The 15,359-nt window shown below is 32.9% G+C and overlaps 1 protein-coding gene across 1 annotated transcript in view; it reads right to left on the reverse strand.

Moving 5' to 3' along the window:
- Positions 1–15,359, reverse strand: part of LOC107439595 (protein phosphatase 1 regulatory subunit 16A) — a 34,700-nt gene that overhangs the window by 18,437 nt on the left and 904 nt on the right. The gene's annotated exons all lie outside the window — the stretch shown is intronic.

The raw sequence follows: 15,359 nt of genomic DNA on the forward strand, positions 1-15,359 counted from the left end.
TGAGTGCTGATTGTGAGAGCTACATTAAGGTCACGGTCGCTCTTATATTGCCTTTAGCAGTCTAGTGTATATATTGTACGTTGTGTGCGAACGAGACTGAGAAGCAACAGCGTGAGGAGGGCAATGTCGCAGTCACAAGTAGCAAGTCAACTGTTCAATGTGAACCATCCATTGAAGTAAGCGTGTTCAGATCGAAGTGGGAGTTACTGAGAAGATAGGCGTACTCAGATCGAAGTGGGAGTTTCTGGCAAGGTAGGCATGTTCACATCACGTCCTGGTCACCATTGTGGATAGAGTCACATAGACATAGACAATGCCAACGTTCATCCATCAAAAGGTACTCCATCGCGTTAAAACGTCTTATATACTAGTGAACAGGAATTGTATTTTTGTAGTGGTAGACACACTACAAAATGTATAGGATAATTAAGAAAAATAAAAACTGATTAACAACTATTTAAAAAAACACTAAAGTTGTAAAGTTGAAGAAAAAAAGAAAAGAAATAGTAAAAAAACCATCTTCATTGGTGAAATCTGGCAATACACCCAACATCAACAACCGCTTCAATGAAAACAACATTCAAATGTTAAAACTATAGTGATATAGCCGAATATCGAATATTCGGTCAAAACAAAAATCGGCTGAATACCGAATATTCGATCAAAATAAAAAAAGAGTCATAATAAATGTTATTTTTCTAAAGAAACAAGTTTAGTCATTGTTGAAAAATAATCAAAATTTAGCTGTATTTCTGGTATGTGGTAAATGGAAAAAAACATTCATAGGATAATTAAAATTCATAGGATAATTTAAATTAATTAGATATGAAGATACTTAAAAATATTTAAGATAAATAAAAACTGACTAACAACTATTTGAAATAAATAAAGTTGAAGAAAAAAAAAAAGATACATAGTAAAAAAAAAAAGGTTTGAAGTTGAAGAAAAAAAAAAGATATAGTAAAAAAAAAAAAAAAAATCCTCTTAATTCTTAAAACAGAACTAAAGATAATATTTTCCGAAAAATAATTTATCCATAAAACAGAAAAAAAGATAGAGTCTATCAAAAAAGCTTTTAAAAATGCAGCGCTATCATAAAAACAAAGATTATATACAGAAGCAAAACATAAAAATCGATCTTAATTCTTGAAAAAAATTTTTAAAGCTGAACGTTTCACCTTTCCAATTGCCATATTTTCTAGAAAAAGGTGATGGTTAAAGTCTAATAGAGATCCTCTTAATTACCGCGTCATAATAAAAACATCTGTAAAAACGTTAAGTTTTTCGAAAAAGAAAATCTTGATAGATACCAAAACAAAAATCGTTCTCAATTTTTAAACGATAGATTTAATTCTATAAAATGTAATTGAACTTTTTCACATTGCCGTATTTTCAGAAAAAAAAAGTGACTAATAAAGAACAACGTTCATTAGAAACGCTATTTTAACAATGCTGTCATAGTAAAAACGTTGTTAAAAATTTTATCAAAAAATAAAAAGAGAATATTTTTTTCTTAGTCATGAAATGTAACTTTAACGTTGAGAATCACAGTGTTCAAAAATAGTCGGACTTCTATTTAACGAACTTTCTTTTACGAATCTACTACTACTGCTTCATGAAATGCATTACTGTTTTCTCTAAAAATTATCTTAGAGAAAGTAGTAAATTCCCTTTTTGTTTGCATTTCAAACGAAAAACTCTGTTCAAATGAAGGGATTTTATCCGTAGCAATTAAACTTAAGAACGCATTTGGTAATGTATGTTTAAAATTACTCTTATAATAAATGCAACTATAATTTTATACATAAATTTAGCCTTTTTTTAGTTGAAAAAGTAACGTAACATGATAGTGTAACACTGGATAATGTTTTGCTCTATTCTTGCTTTCCTCGCAGATTTCTTTTATGGCTAAGATTTATAAAATAAATAGTAGATACTAGTTTACGAGATAAAAGTGCATCCATTGCTATTTTAATAATGTCTAACTTTTATGAATTTAAAACCTGTTTTGTGTTGCTTAAGTATTTTATAAGGTAATTTTCTATTTAACGAATTTTCCATATAACAAAATTACTATCGGGATTTAGTGACTTCGTTAAATAGAGGTCCGACAGTAGTTATATGTATTACCGTACAAGTGACTATTGAAGAATAACGTCTATTTGAAACGCTCCGTTAGCATGCTTCGTTTTATCATTTAAGTCCCTCTATCGGTCCTTGGCTTTAGTTAAAACAGAAAAAGAAAGAAAACAAAAAAAAGTTCTCAATTTATAAAATAAAAAGTGTTAAAAAACGATGAATTAACTTGTCTGAATTTAATTAAAAAAAGAAAAAAAAAATCAGCATTAGAAGAAAAAAAAAACTCATGCTTCAGTATAAAATATCTAGTTTCAATTCTTCAAATTTCGCTTTTTTAAGTGTCTTTCAGAACAAAAATTAAAAAGTTTTAGCACTTTACAATTGTGTTAAAACCATTTCTAATAACGTACAGTAAAAAATACGATTTTAGATTATTCTTTAGAAAATCTATTAAAATCACCCCCCCCCCTAAGAAAACTCTTTCCAAACAATACTTTGCCGAATATTTGGTCAACTTCATTAGCTGTAATTAATAATAACCGGTTAATGTGATAAACTCGTTTAAATTATTCACTTTAACCAGTTTATTTGGTTATTATTAATAATAACTGACTACTCACATTAACCGTTTTATATATATATGTAACATAAAAAGCTCAAATTAATCTTTTTATGTTAAATCCTTTTCTTTTATTTCATTATTCTAATCGAAATGCTTTCTCACACTTTTAAATTCACATCCTGTCCTTAAATCTATTTTTGGCTCAACTATGCATTAATTAAAAGCAGGACATTTCCCCCTTTAATCTTCGTGGGAATCACTCGACCTATTTCATAAACCAATAGTAATTTCTAATATTTTCCTCTTTTCCCTAAATAGAGACATTTACGGATTTTACTTTGCAAGATTTTCCCTAATATATAACCGAGGAGCGCAACTTTTCGTGTACACTTTCATGGCTGCTCGCTGTCCAATAATTAATAAATTTTGTACCCTCCTTCCCGGTCTAAGACCTGTTTTAATCCTTCCACTCGGCAACGATGTTATTAAGTCGCCAGGATTGAACGGTCGGGAAGGGGGAACAGTACATTAAAGATATGTAATATCGTATTTGAAATTAGAGGGTACATCAAAAATATGGAATAACTTCAAATAACTCATTCAAATGGACAGTAGGTAAATAAGCAGTCAAATTCTTCTTCAACTAATGGCAATTCATAATTCATCCAGTAGATTCAACAAAAAATAAATTCTTCAATCATCGAACTTTTCGTTTATTTAAATCAGTGGTTCTTAACCTTTTTAACCCGCGACCCAAATTTGAGAAATATGTTCATGTCGCGACCCCAAAAAAAGTCAAAATTAGGCTGAGTAAGCCACAATGGCTTCTTCTGGGAGGCGTTGGTATTACTTATTATTTGATGTATTAGTAACTTTTTTGGTTCGACTCAGCGCGACCCAAGAAATATGCTTCGCGACCCAAATTTGGGTCGCGACCCATAGGTTAAGAACCGCTGATTTAAATGATACCTACACCCAGTGGAACTTCACTTAAAGATCATCGACTTTCCTTTTGTGTATGCTGCATGTTATGTCTACGTTCTGAATACAATAATACTAGAAAGCTGAGATATATATAACACAAAAAGCTTTAATAAATCTTCGTATGTAATTTCTTTATTCAAATTCTTCTTAATAAGAATAAATTTTTGAACAACGACGGGTTTCCACAATTTGGTACAAGGTAACTCAAGCAAACACATGGTTTTAAATGACACGATTTTGAAGAAACTAATAAATAGTGGGTAAATTTAATTATTTTAATGCTAATTACATAATCCCTTAATAATTGAAAACGCAAATAAATGCAATACTTTGCTGGTTAACATAGACTGAACAATTATTCAGACAAAACACGAAACAATCGAATGCTCAAACGATAATACATCTTATTGATCTGGCATCTTTTCAATAATCGTCTGCTGCGAAAATTGTTTAGAAGAAAGCCATTAAAAGAGATGCAACAGTTTCCTGCCAAAGGAAATTATGAAGTTCACGATGTCTGAGGGTCATGAGGAAGAGGTGAAGGTGGAATACATAAGCACGCTTACCCAATATATGTATTTCCAGTGATGATAAGAGAAAATTCTATTTCTCTCTCTTTCAGAAAGAAAAAAAAAGTTGAATAATTTAAATTCAAAACGATAGTTTAAAAAGCTTGCTAGCTCAATAATGTGCATACTATGAATAAGAATGTGGAACAAATTTTTTGTCGCTTTTCTACAAATACTTGTTATTGCCCAATTCGAGTGTGAGGATTTCAAATATGAAATTAGTTTGGCTTCTAAAGCTACATTAAAAAAAAAAAAAAATAATAATAAATTTTTTTTTGTCATAATGTACGAGTTTAAAAACGTTATTCATAACAGGGGGTAGCATAAATATTGCGAAAAATTTCTAGGAGAGTTAGGGCTCATCATCAGGATTAAAACTGCATAGAATCCCATGCAAGGAAATATCGTCGTAAGCGGCTAGGGATGCTTCCCTATTATGAACAGTTCAGAAGCACACAAAGAAACAAAAATCACTAATAACGTTATTAGCTATTTCTTCAGCAGCTTTTTTTTTCCCATTGCAATCCACAGCATGAAACAAATGTGTAATCTTCACAGTGACTGCTTGCACCAGATTATCCATCTAACATAATTGTGGCATTTTCTAGTTCTTCTTTCATTGATAAATCAACTGATTTATTATCTTCATCGAATATGCTAACCTCTGTCTGTTAGGAGGAACATTTGCTTGGACACTTATCATATCTTTGAAAGCGGCAACATTAAAAGCTACATATAAGAATTCACTCGTTTCGGCGAACCCTCGTTCTCAGGCGTTTGTTCCAAACTAATTAAATTTTTGCATTCAATTACACATTTATCTACTTTTTTTTCTGTCAGATAACTTCTTCACTATACGAAGTGGAATGAGCAACAGATCCTTACACTTACTCGTACGAGAACGAATTCTTTCAATCTTTGCACCTATTGTGCTTTCACAAATAACTTATTTAGTTTTGTTGACCATTGTCCACTCAATGGACTTCCACATCCATCAACTATAGGCTTTGTGGATGAAATACAGTGGCGCTCACGTACTTAAGGACTGTGTTTTCAAAATAAATGCGTCATTATATTGGATGAATATTATTTTTTGATCAAGATATCTATAATGACGAATTCTACCTTAGTTGAACTTCAATCCTCAAATAATTCATTCGTGTTCACAAGTGTTTCATAAAAGTTTATTTAAAAAATATAGTATTTTGTTGACTTTCTTATACTTAAGGACAGTTCGTCTAATCATGAGTTATTGAATGATTGCAATCAATTTATCGATCAATGTAAGTGTAATAGACTACATTATCTTTGTTTGATGCTTTAAAACATTATATTAATAGTTTTTTTCTTTTTTTAGTACAAATTTCAACATTATTATGAGTAAAGGAAAAAATTTTATAGCAATGAACAGAGATGTTGAATAGATACTCTGAGAAAAGAAGGTTTAAGCATTAGAGAAATAGGTAGGCGGTTAAAATTATCAAAAACAGCAGTTTTCCAAGCATTGAAATCTATTCAAGTGACCAAAAGTATTAAAAAAGCATCCCGAAAACCACGTCCTCGCAAAACTACCGAACGAGAAGATCGAATTATTCATCGAATTTCTGAAGCTGATCGTCACAAAGCCGCCACGGACATCAGAAAAGAATTCGCTGAATTAACAGACAAGCACGTAAGCAATAATACCATCAAACGGCGTTTAAATGAGTTTCGGCTTATGGGTCGCGTATGTAGGAAAAAACCGTTGATGTCAAAGAAGAATATAGCAGCTCGATTAGCTTTTGCAAAAAGACACCGAAACTGGACATCGGCTGACTGGAATCGAGTTATATTTACAGACGAATCGAAGTTCAACAGAATGGGCTCAGATGGCAAAAGTTATGTGAGGCGTCGAGTCGTCACCGACTCGAGAATTTAATGTACGGTGTACAAAATCAACTGTAAAAGGTGGGGGCGGCTCGGTGCTGGTGTGGGGTGCAATGACACGTTCAGGATGTGGTCCAATTCACAAAATCGAAGGCATCATGGATCAGCATGTGCATGTGGACATTATAAAGACTGTTTTTCTGCCTTATTACAGGAAACTTCTCTCAAGAAAACCAATCATGCAAGCCGATTATGATCCAAAGCACACGAGCAAAACTGCGAAGGCCTTCTTGTCAAGCAAGAAAATTGAGGTCTTGCAGTGGCCTTCCCAATCACCAGATCTCAACCCGATCGAGATGCTGTGGANAAAAAAAAATAGATTTTACTGAAAGTGTGGAATTTAGGAAGAAATAAGACCAAAAAAAATATTATACATGTAAAATGGGAAGTTATTAAAATTTTAATAGATAGTCATTATCCGCTAAGAAATTCATAACTGTTATTAATCTTTTGTTTAAGGTATTGTTTGTAATAAAAGTTTTAGATGCACCTTTTAGAAGCACGATCGAGATGCTGTGGATAGATGTGGATAAATAAGTGAAACAGCAAAAACCAAAAAATTTAGGTGGTTTATGGAAATGTGTCCAAGAAGGCTGGGCAGCTATACCTCCTGAGCGATGTCAAGATTAGTAGATTCGATGCCTCATAGATGTGAAGCAGTAATTGCCGCAAAAGGCTTACCGACTAAATACTAGCTCCAAATCTTTATTTTTTGTTACATTTTTTACATTGTTATTAATTTTATTAACGATTATGAAATATTTATTTTGTTGTCCTTAAGTATGCAGAATGCATATTTTTTTTAAAAATGATACATAATTTAAGTATAACAGTTAGATAAATGATTCTCATTGTGAAAATATATTAAAAATAAGTCATTTGTTCCAATACATAATTATCAATTCAATAAACTTATGCGTGAACATTAAATTTTGAATTTTACTTTTCATAAAGACATGTCCTTAAGTACGTGAGCGCCACTGTAACCGTCGTAGAACAGACGACCCAATTTTTGGATTTACGACTGCTTATGTTCAACTCCGTAGCCTTGTAATTTTGAACCCAATCCAGAAGACAAGGGAACGCCTGGATCAAGTACTGGGAGAAACTTTGCCTTCGTGGAGGTCTTTTTGATGGAATTAACCCGAATTTGCGTTACACGGAGAGGAAGACCACGAGATCCTCTCACGGTTAGTCTCACGGCAAGGGGACTCTAATCCATGATCCGCCTACCACTTAGCATATTGTACGCCAGCACTGTTGTCGATGCGAGCCGGGTGCAGAATTCGTATTGACCAGCCATCGCCGAGATTCGAACCCGGTTCACCTCATTGGAAGGCGCGGTCCCCTGAACCATCGCGGCTCTAATATAGTATGTATGTCAAATTTTGATAAAATAAAGGATTATAATTTTAAGATAGAACTTTTTGAATTATCAAGACTAAAAAAAACAAACTGCTACTTCAGCCATTTACTTTTTAATTGTTCTGATATAATTCTGGTTGTTGAAATACTTATTCTTATTGAACTTATTCTCTCTCTTTTTCCTTGTACAGTGTACAAAATGAAAAACGGACCACTCTGAATAACCCTTCGATTTGTTGACTTGAAATATGCTAATTAATTAGTGCAGACGATATTTTAAGTTACGAAATCAGACACAAAAACGTACTTTCTCAGTTTTAAATCGAATTTAAAAATTTGTGCACACAGTTATAAAATTTGTTTATCCAAAGATAATTCCATAAACTTTTAGTAATAATGGGATAGCTGAGAATAAATTTTTTCCTTTTTTGATATTAATTTATCAAAAGTCTAATTATTTATTGACTATAATATAAGTAAAGCATTCCCGCAACGACCCTTTTTGTATGAGGGGATTCATGAAAGGCTCCATAATGTGGCAATCGCTGATTGAGGCAATGTGGGCAGGTAACTTTTATTTCGTAGACAAACTGATCCTGAAGCTGGTTAGGCTTCAAGATCGAACCCCAGTTCTTCACACCTTACGCATTGATCAATCGCTGCTCATAACAAGAATAATTAAGTATAAAGTCGTTAAATCAGTAATATATTGTTGGAAAATTATACACACTGAGAAAATATTAATTTTTTTTTTTATTGAAACTAATTACATACTTATTAACCTTTTGCTTACAGCTAGCACAACATGTGGACCACATGTGATGGTACAATATGGAACACCGTAAGCAAAGGGTTAATAATTCGATATGACTCGAAATTTTATTCGGCAAAATGGAAATTTCGCCCTTCCCGAAAGTATAAGTTCGAAGCGCCATTGCGAATAAGTCTTTAAAGGAAAATAATCATTCGAAAAAATGTGGGCCAGGATAGCCTGGTTGGCAGGGCGATAGACTCGATTTCGTGAAAACGGGAGTTTGAATCCAGCCGGCCGAAGATTCGGTGTGAAGTAAATGGTGACTGGTGAACGCTAAATTTGCCGGGTCACAAAGTCTTCCATATTCCCATAACAAATTATACCTCTGGGGGTACTGAATTGGAGATGGATCGTTCTCTGGTTCAGGTTAAAATTATGATCTGTGGTTATATGAATGGGTCCGCCCTATAAACGGGTGTGGCGTATGAATGTGCCAGAAGTCAAATTATTGGCCTTAGATGGCGCCACTGGAAAACAAGAACAATAGCACCCTTTGCTTTAATGGCCTACGATCCTATTTCTTCATAAGAAGAGAGAAGATGTTAAGCTGACAGAATTTATTGTCTCTGAGGAGCAGCAACTTCAGGGATATAATAATGGAGGACGATGTGTTCGAAAATTGAATTCGCTTCTGAATAATTTCAATCTCCGTGTTCTAATTATAACTACATGGGTCATAAAGTTTAAAATTTTTGTTACAATTTTTTCTCCAGACTTTTTGAAATTCCGATTCATAGAGAGAAAGAACTTTTGTTTAAAATGCAAGAGTTATTGTATTATGCAACAAAAGGAGAATCGTAAAAGTTTCACATTGTTGTCGGTGCATCATGTTACTATTAACAAAGAAGATCCGGCAGTCATAAGCTGAAAGTTAATGGTAATTACCCGTAAATAATTTCCTAACGATTTTTTTTTTACAACATATGTTCAATCTTGATCACTGAAACATTTATTGATGTTATTTTACCGCTACGCTATTCAACGCTATTTTATTATGCTTCTTCCCCTAATCTCGCTTATCATTTTATGAAATCAACAATCGAGATTATCTTAAGCAGCATTCTAAGTAAGGATTATTAAGTAATTTTATGATAGTATAATATGCAACATTTTATGATAAGCATATTGAATTACCGTTTTACAATCATTAGACGGTAAATAAGTTAATTTTTTATTTTAGAATATTTAATAATTTCGAATTATTATAATAATTTACAAAAAACTGTGGTTAGTTATGGTACGTAACTAAAATAACAGGAAAGTATACAATGAAATAATGAATATTGCGAAATTTAAGGTCCCAGAGCAATATCCAAAATTTTAACTATCTGTTAAAAAAATAACAGCAAAATTTTCATCAATTTATTTATACATTAATTATTACTATTATGTTTTTTTTAATAACCAAGATAAAAACAATTGTGTACTGTCAATTGTATGCATACTAAAAATGAATTCAAATTTCACTGAGAATAACAGTATCAATTATGTGAATATTACAAACCTATAAATAAATAAATCATAAGTAGCCTAGATTGTCCGCGCCCTCATTGGCGAGATTGTAATGCGCCAAGCGTAGCTTTCTAGCGTTCTTTTCTCGCCAATGAGGGCGCGGACATAGATTTCGAATCTTCATATTGAAAAAAATGATAATAGCCAACTTAATAATTTTTTGAAAGGGAATCATTTGCTATAAAGATATCATTATTTCATTCGTAGCAACAAATCAACTAAAAAGTAAATAAATATTATTACTAAGATAGGGAATTGTGCCAACCCACCAAACAAATGTTTGGGCCATTTTCCTTCCTTTATAACAAAAGAACAAACGAAACCAATTAGCTGACATGTCATTTACTTTTACTATAAGAGGATGCGACTATTTCTAATAGCTCGTTCTATCCTTAAAGGAAATACAGAATGAGCATATATGTATTACTCGTAGGCTAATTTTTATTTTATAATCGACGTCAACCCATTTTCGGGTTTACGACCATCAATGCTCAATTCCAGAGCCTTGTAATTTTGAACCCAACCTATAAGACCAGAGAACTCTTAAATCAAACATAGCGACGAACTACTTTTCGATTGAACTTGTAGTGTATTAGTTCGATTAGTAGTTCGATTGAACCACTACAAAAAATATAATTACAATTCACTAGTATATAGGGCATGTTAAACTCGATTCTGAGGAGGAGTAGATGAAGGTTGACACTGTCGTTAACAACTCTCTCCACATTGATGACCTTCGGACGTGATGTGAACACGCCTACCTTGACAGAAACGCCCACTAAAATTTGAACCCGCTTACTTCGATGAATGGTCCACATTGAACAGTTGACTTGTGACTGCGACATCCTCACGCTGTTGCTTCTTAGTCTCGATTACTCACAAAGTACAATGTATACACACTCGATTGCTAAAGGCAACACTGGAGCGACCACAACCGTGATCTTAATACAGCTTTCACGATCAGCACTCAAAAAGTACAATACAGCTCTCCTGGCTTCTCACAAAACAGCAATGAATCAACTATAGTGCCGCATCCGGACCGCGAAGCCTTTTTTTGTGGTCCGCGAACTAAACTATATTAGTTGTCATTTTTTGCGGACAATTTTCGTAAAGAAACAATATGGGTTTAAAATACTTTTCTCGTTGATAAAAACCTAATTTCTTCGTATCTGTGAAATTTACCAACGGTGCAAAAAAAATTATTTCTCAGGTTTTGCACCCAGGAAAATATTTATTCAAATGCAAAAATAATCGTGTATGTAGCTCTATTTTATTTCATTTTTTTGTATTTTGTGAATATAATTTAGCATGTGCGTATCAGAAATTTTCTCCTAGAAATTATCCGATTTAACTTTTTGAAACCACTCACTCATTTTGGACGAAAATATTTACACACACATTTGTAAATTTTAAATGTAAATATCTATTCTCTGGTGGTTGTAGCAGACAAATCTCAATTTTCTATTGAATATTCTGCGTGCTACTATGTAAGTTTTAATACCAACCTTTTTAAAGTTTCATATCTTTACAATTAGATATCTGTTGCACATTATTTGTTTAATACATAGGTGCACGTTAAAGTTATTGTAGCCCGAATTTTTATTATTTATTTAATATTTTTAAAAATATTATTAATAACAATTAATTATTTTTAAAAATCTACTTCTTATTTTAATTTGTAATTCAATACTTTTGTTTTGTACAACTTATTAAAAATCTGACAGTAAAATTTAATGTTCTTTCAAACATAAAAAAGTCCTTCATGAAATTTTGATAAAGTTGTGGCCCGCCATTTGATTTGTGTTTTTAATTGTGGCCCGCGGCCTCTTGTAAGTTGGAAACCCCTGAACTAGTGGTATCCCATTCATCGAATTCTATCACAGATATAATTCTGGTGGGGGAGTACTTAAGTGTTTCTGCCACTGCAAAAAGTATAATTTCAATTCACTAGTATATAAGGCATATTAACTCGATTCTGGGTGGGGCACCTTTTCATAGATGAAGGTAGAAATTGCAGCTAGCTGCTCTCTCCTCACAGAGCTAACCCACATTTGCATTACATGGAGGGAAAAAAAACACGAAAATATCTTACTGTTAGCCAGGCGTCAAGGGAATTCTACCCGTGATCCGTCTACCACAGAGGATATTTTAAGTCAGCGCAGCTAATCAGTTAGAGGTTCAGATGTAAGCTAATTCAATTTTTTGAAAGCCACCGATGCAGTACTTTACGAAAATTGGAGAAATCTCCACTATTTCTAATCAGTATCACATTTTTAGGCGTATTTTTGTAAGACCACGTAGTTCAGGGTAATTAGAATAGACGTCGTTCCTTTATCAATTTCCCTGATTTCAGGTTGTTTGAAATAAGCGCGTAGACTTATTTAATTTTATTTTATAACCGTCGTTGAACAGCCAACCCAATTTTTGGGTTTACGACTAATAATGTTAAACTTCTTAGCCTTGTTATTTTGAAACCAATCCAGAAGACAAGAGAACTCTTGAATCAAGTATTGGGAGAAATTTGCCTTCGGGGAGAACTTTTTGATGAAAATCAGCATCTGCCTTACATGGAAAGGAAGACCATGAGAACCTCAAACCACGAGAAACCTTGCGTACGTTCCAATTAGCTCATGTCATCAAATGAGCTCAGATAAAAAAGTATCAGTAACGCTTATTGTTATTTAAAAACATTATTATAACTAAAATATTTAATAATTCTAACTAAAATGATTAAAACTATTATTTAGTTATTGCAAACTAATCAGTGAATCAATAAAATCATAGTTATTTTTATTCAAGCTCAATAAACTCATGAGTTTGAAAAAAGAAAAGATCTAATTTGTTGAGTTAGACTTCAAATGAAGAATAAATTAATTTAAAGCAGGAAACATTAAAAAAAAATCAATCATTCAAAACTATTTTTGAAAAAACAAATCTTTCCTCATTATTTAAATAATACAAACTGGACATTTAATTCAAAAGTGCTTGTATTAAACTTAAATGAACATAAAACTAAACGAATATAATTAAAATATGCATATTAAAAAACTATTTTATATACAACAAATGGGTAATTATAATTTCAAAGTTTCACGTTGCGATTATTCACATTTGGTCTTTCTTTTTCTATTTATAAGTCTATTTCATATTTAGTATAAGGCAATATATTAAATCCATTATTTCTCTGAAAGGCATATTAGGCATTATTTCTATATTTTAAAAAAAATTCCACATCAGAATTTTTTTTTAAAAAAAGTGGACTAATATGAATGATTTTTTGAAAAAAAATCAGCCGATTAAAATTAATAACTTTTTTAAAAAGAAAATAACCCTGTGCATATAGCGTCAGTTATTGAGTAACATAAAATAGAATTTTCAAGTTCAAGCATTTCAATACAAATTTTTAAAGCAGATAAAGATGTTCTAATTTATTTCATGATATGTTCGATACATGACTATGACTGATGATGACTTGGAGAGGAGAAATAGCAAAATTCTGAAAAATTCGCTGGGTGACCTTCTGAATGGCAATTTTTAACTATAGTAATTGTTAGGATACTTTGTCTCGAACATTGCCCAATAAAAATAAGTCACAAGGATTAATGTCAGGCGAAATGGGTGGCTTTAATGACTGACATCAGTTTAGAAACGCTATATTTCGACATTTTCCCGGAAAACTGTACAGGTAGGTTCAAAGCATTCAGAAAAGCAAAACTCTGACCCTTTCCTAATTTTTAAACATATTTATTCAATTTCCCTGATTTTTGTAAACGGTGACATTAATTCAGTTATGCCGCTTCACCCATATTCGGATGAAGCTTATTTGACTACTTGTGAAGGATATTCGTATGTATTCGAAAAGATATTTCACAAGCAGTAACAAAACTATTGTTATAAAAGTAATACAAAAATGATTTATTAAAAAAATTATTGTGGCCCTCGTAAAAGCTTTTTGTTTACGGCTATTTGACTCACTAAGTTTTCGATTCTTCTTCTTGAAATTTCAACAAATTGGGGGTAAAGATTTTCAGTTACTCGGAAAGATTCAAATGGATCGTATAAAGTGGCTAGATGAGAAACAGATGCGAAGCAACGGACGCAAATAAACAGACATGACAGACCATGAAAACAACAGGAGGGAGTACTTACTAGTAGCAGAATACGGCCTGAAGATTTCACTGCGTGCGGCAGTCAACGTGTAAAATATAAAATTTATTACAAGAAACAAATACTTGCTATTAGAATTTTTTTTAATTTTTTTTTATTTCCAATGAGCAGACCTAGTGCGTTCTCCAGAGGTGGTATCCACTCTTTCAGGACCACCACAATGGGTGAGATACCGTTGGTCATGTTAATTTGGACGTCTAGTTTCTGCCACACTAGATGGCAGCACCGAGACTCTTTTTTAATGCTAAAGTGCACTAGGAATTTAATTTTGCCAGAAATGCCAAGAGCCAATAAAGCACTCCAAGGATCTTTTACATGCCGCATAATCATACGACATGGCAGCTGAGGAATTTCTGCATCCCGAAAATCCGGTGTCTGGGCCGGGGATCGAACCCGCAGACTTGGGCTCAGAAGGCCGACGACAAACCAACTGAGCCACCCAGCCACGCTATTAGAATTGAAAATAAACAATTTCTTTAACAAAAAGAATTGTTACAACAGTATATAATTATTACATATAGAATTCCTGGCTCTTTAAACTTAAATTAATTCATTTTCCTCGACTTTTTGTGTATTTTAATAAAATTCCCTGACTTCTTCCTATTTTCCGTGTTCTGTGAACATGTGAGCTACCAAGGTTTAAATGAATCTCGCCAATGGTTTAAAAATTATCAAGGTTTTCTTTTTCTTTACATAACTACAAAATTTTTTTTTTTAAAAAATATGGTCTGTAGCTGAAACAATTACTCACATTGATATATTTCAATAGATTTTTTTTATTGAAAACGATAAACAGCCATTACTCTCTTTACTTTTGTACCTCTGATGGAATCAGATTGATGGAAACCGTGATTTAATCAAGCTGATTTAAAATCAACAAACCCTACCCCGAATTCTTAAAAATAAGACTACTTTGCAGTCACATGAAAACACAATTGCTTAACGGAACAGCATACACGAAATTGTGTTTTCTTTCCCCATGGCAAACTCGTTTCTGATGACACCGTAATGTACACTAAATGGTGCCCAACATAAAATGATAATTTATCTTGGGCATCATTTAGTGTCGGAAATAATATTTGTAGACATTGCATGCGAAAAAACATTACCCTGATTGGGGGAAGTAAGCTTATCAGTTCGCATGTATTATAGTTTGTCCGCGGTAAGAACTCCCCCCGCTACTAAGTCTGAGGTCGTCCGCTGTTATGGAAACAAGAATAGCGCATTTCAGGAAGGGTGGCTTCTCTGCTCTCCACAGTTAACACAGTAGACCGCAGATTCCCTTTCTATCGCCGACTCGAGCCCGTCCTAAGCAATGATCCCACATCCCTATTTGAAAGAGTCCATAGTCACCATCACGGCTCCAGACGAATGGTTAGGG

The sequence above is a fragment of the Parasteatoda tepidariorum genome, chromosome 4 (assembly GCF_043381705.1).
Source record: "Parasteatoda tepidariorum isolate YZ-2023 chromosome 4, CAS_Ptep_4.0, whole genome shotgun sequence".
NCBI classification, from domain to species: Eukaryota; Metazoa; Arthropoda; class Arachnida; order Araneae; family Theridiidae; genus Parasteatoda; species Parasteatoda tepidariorum.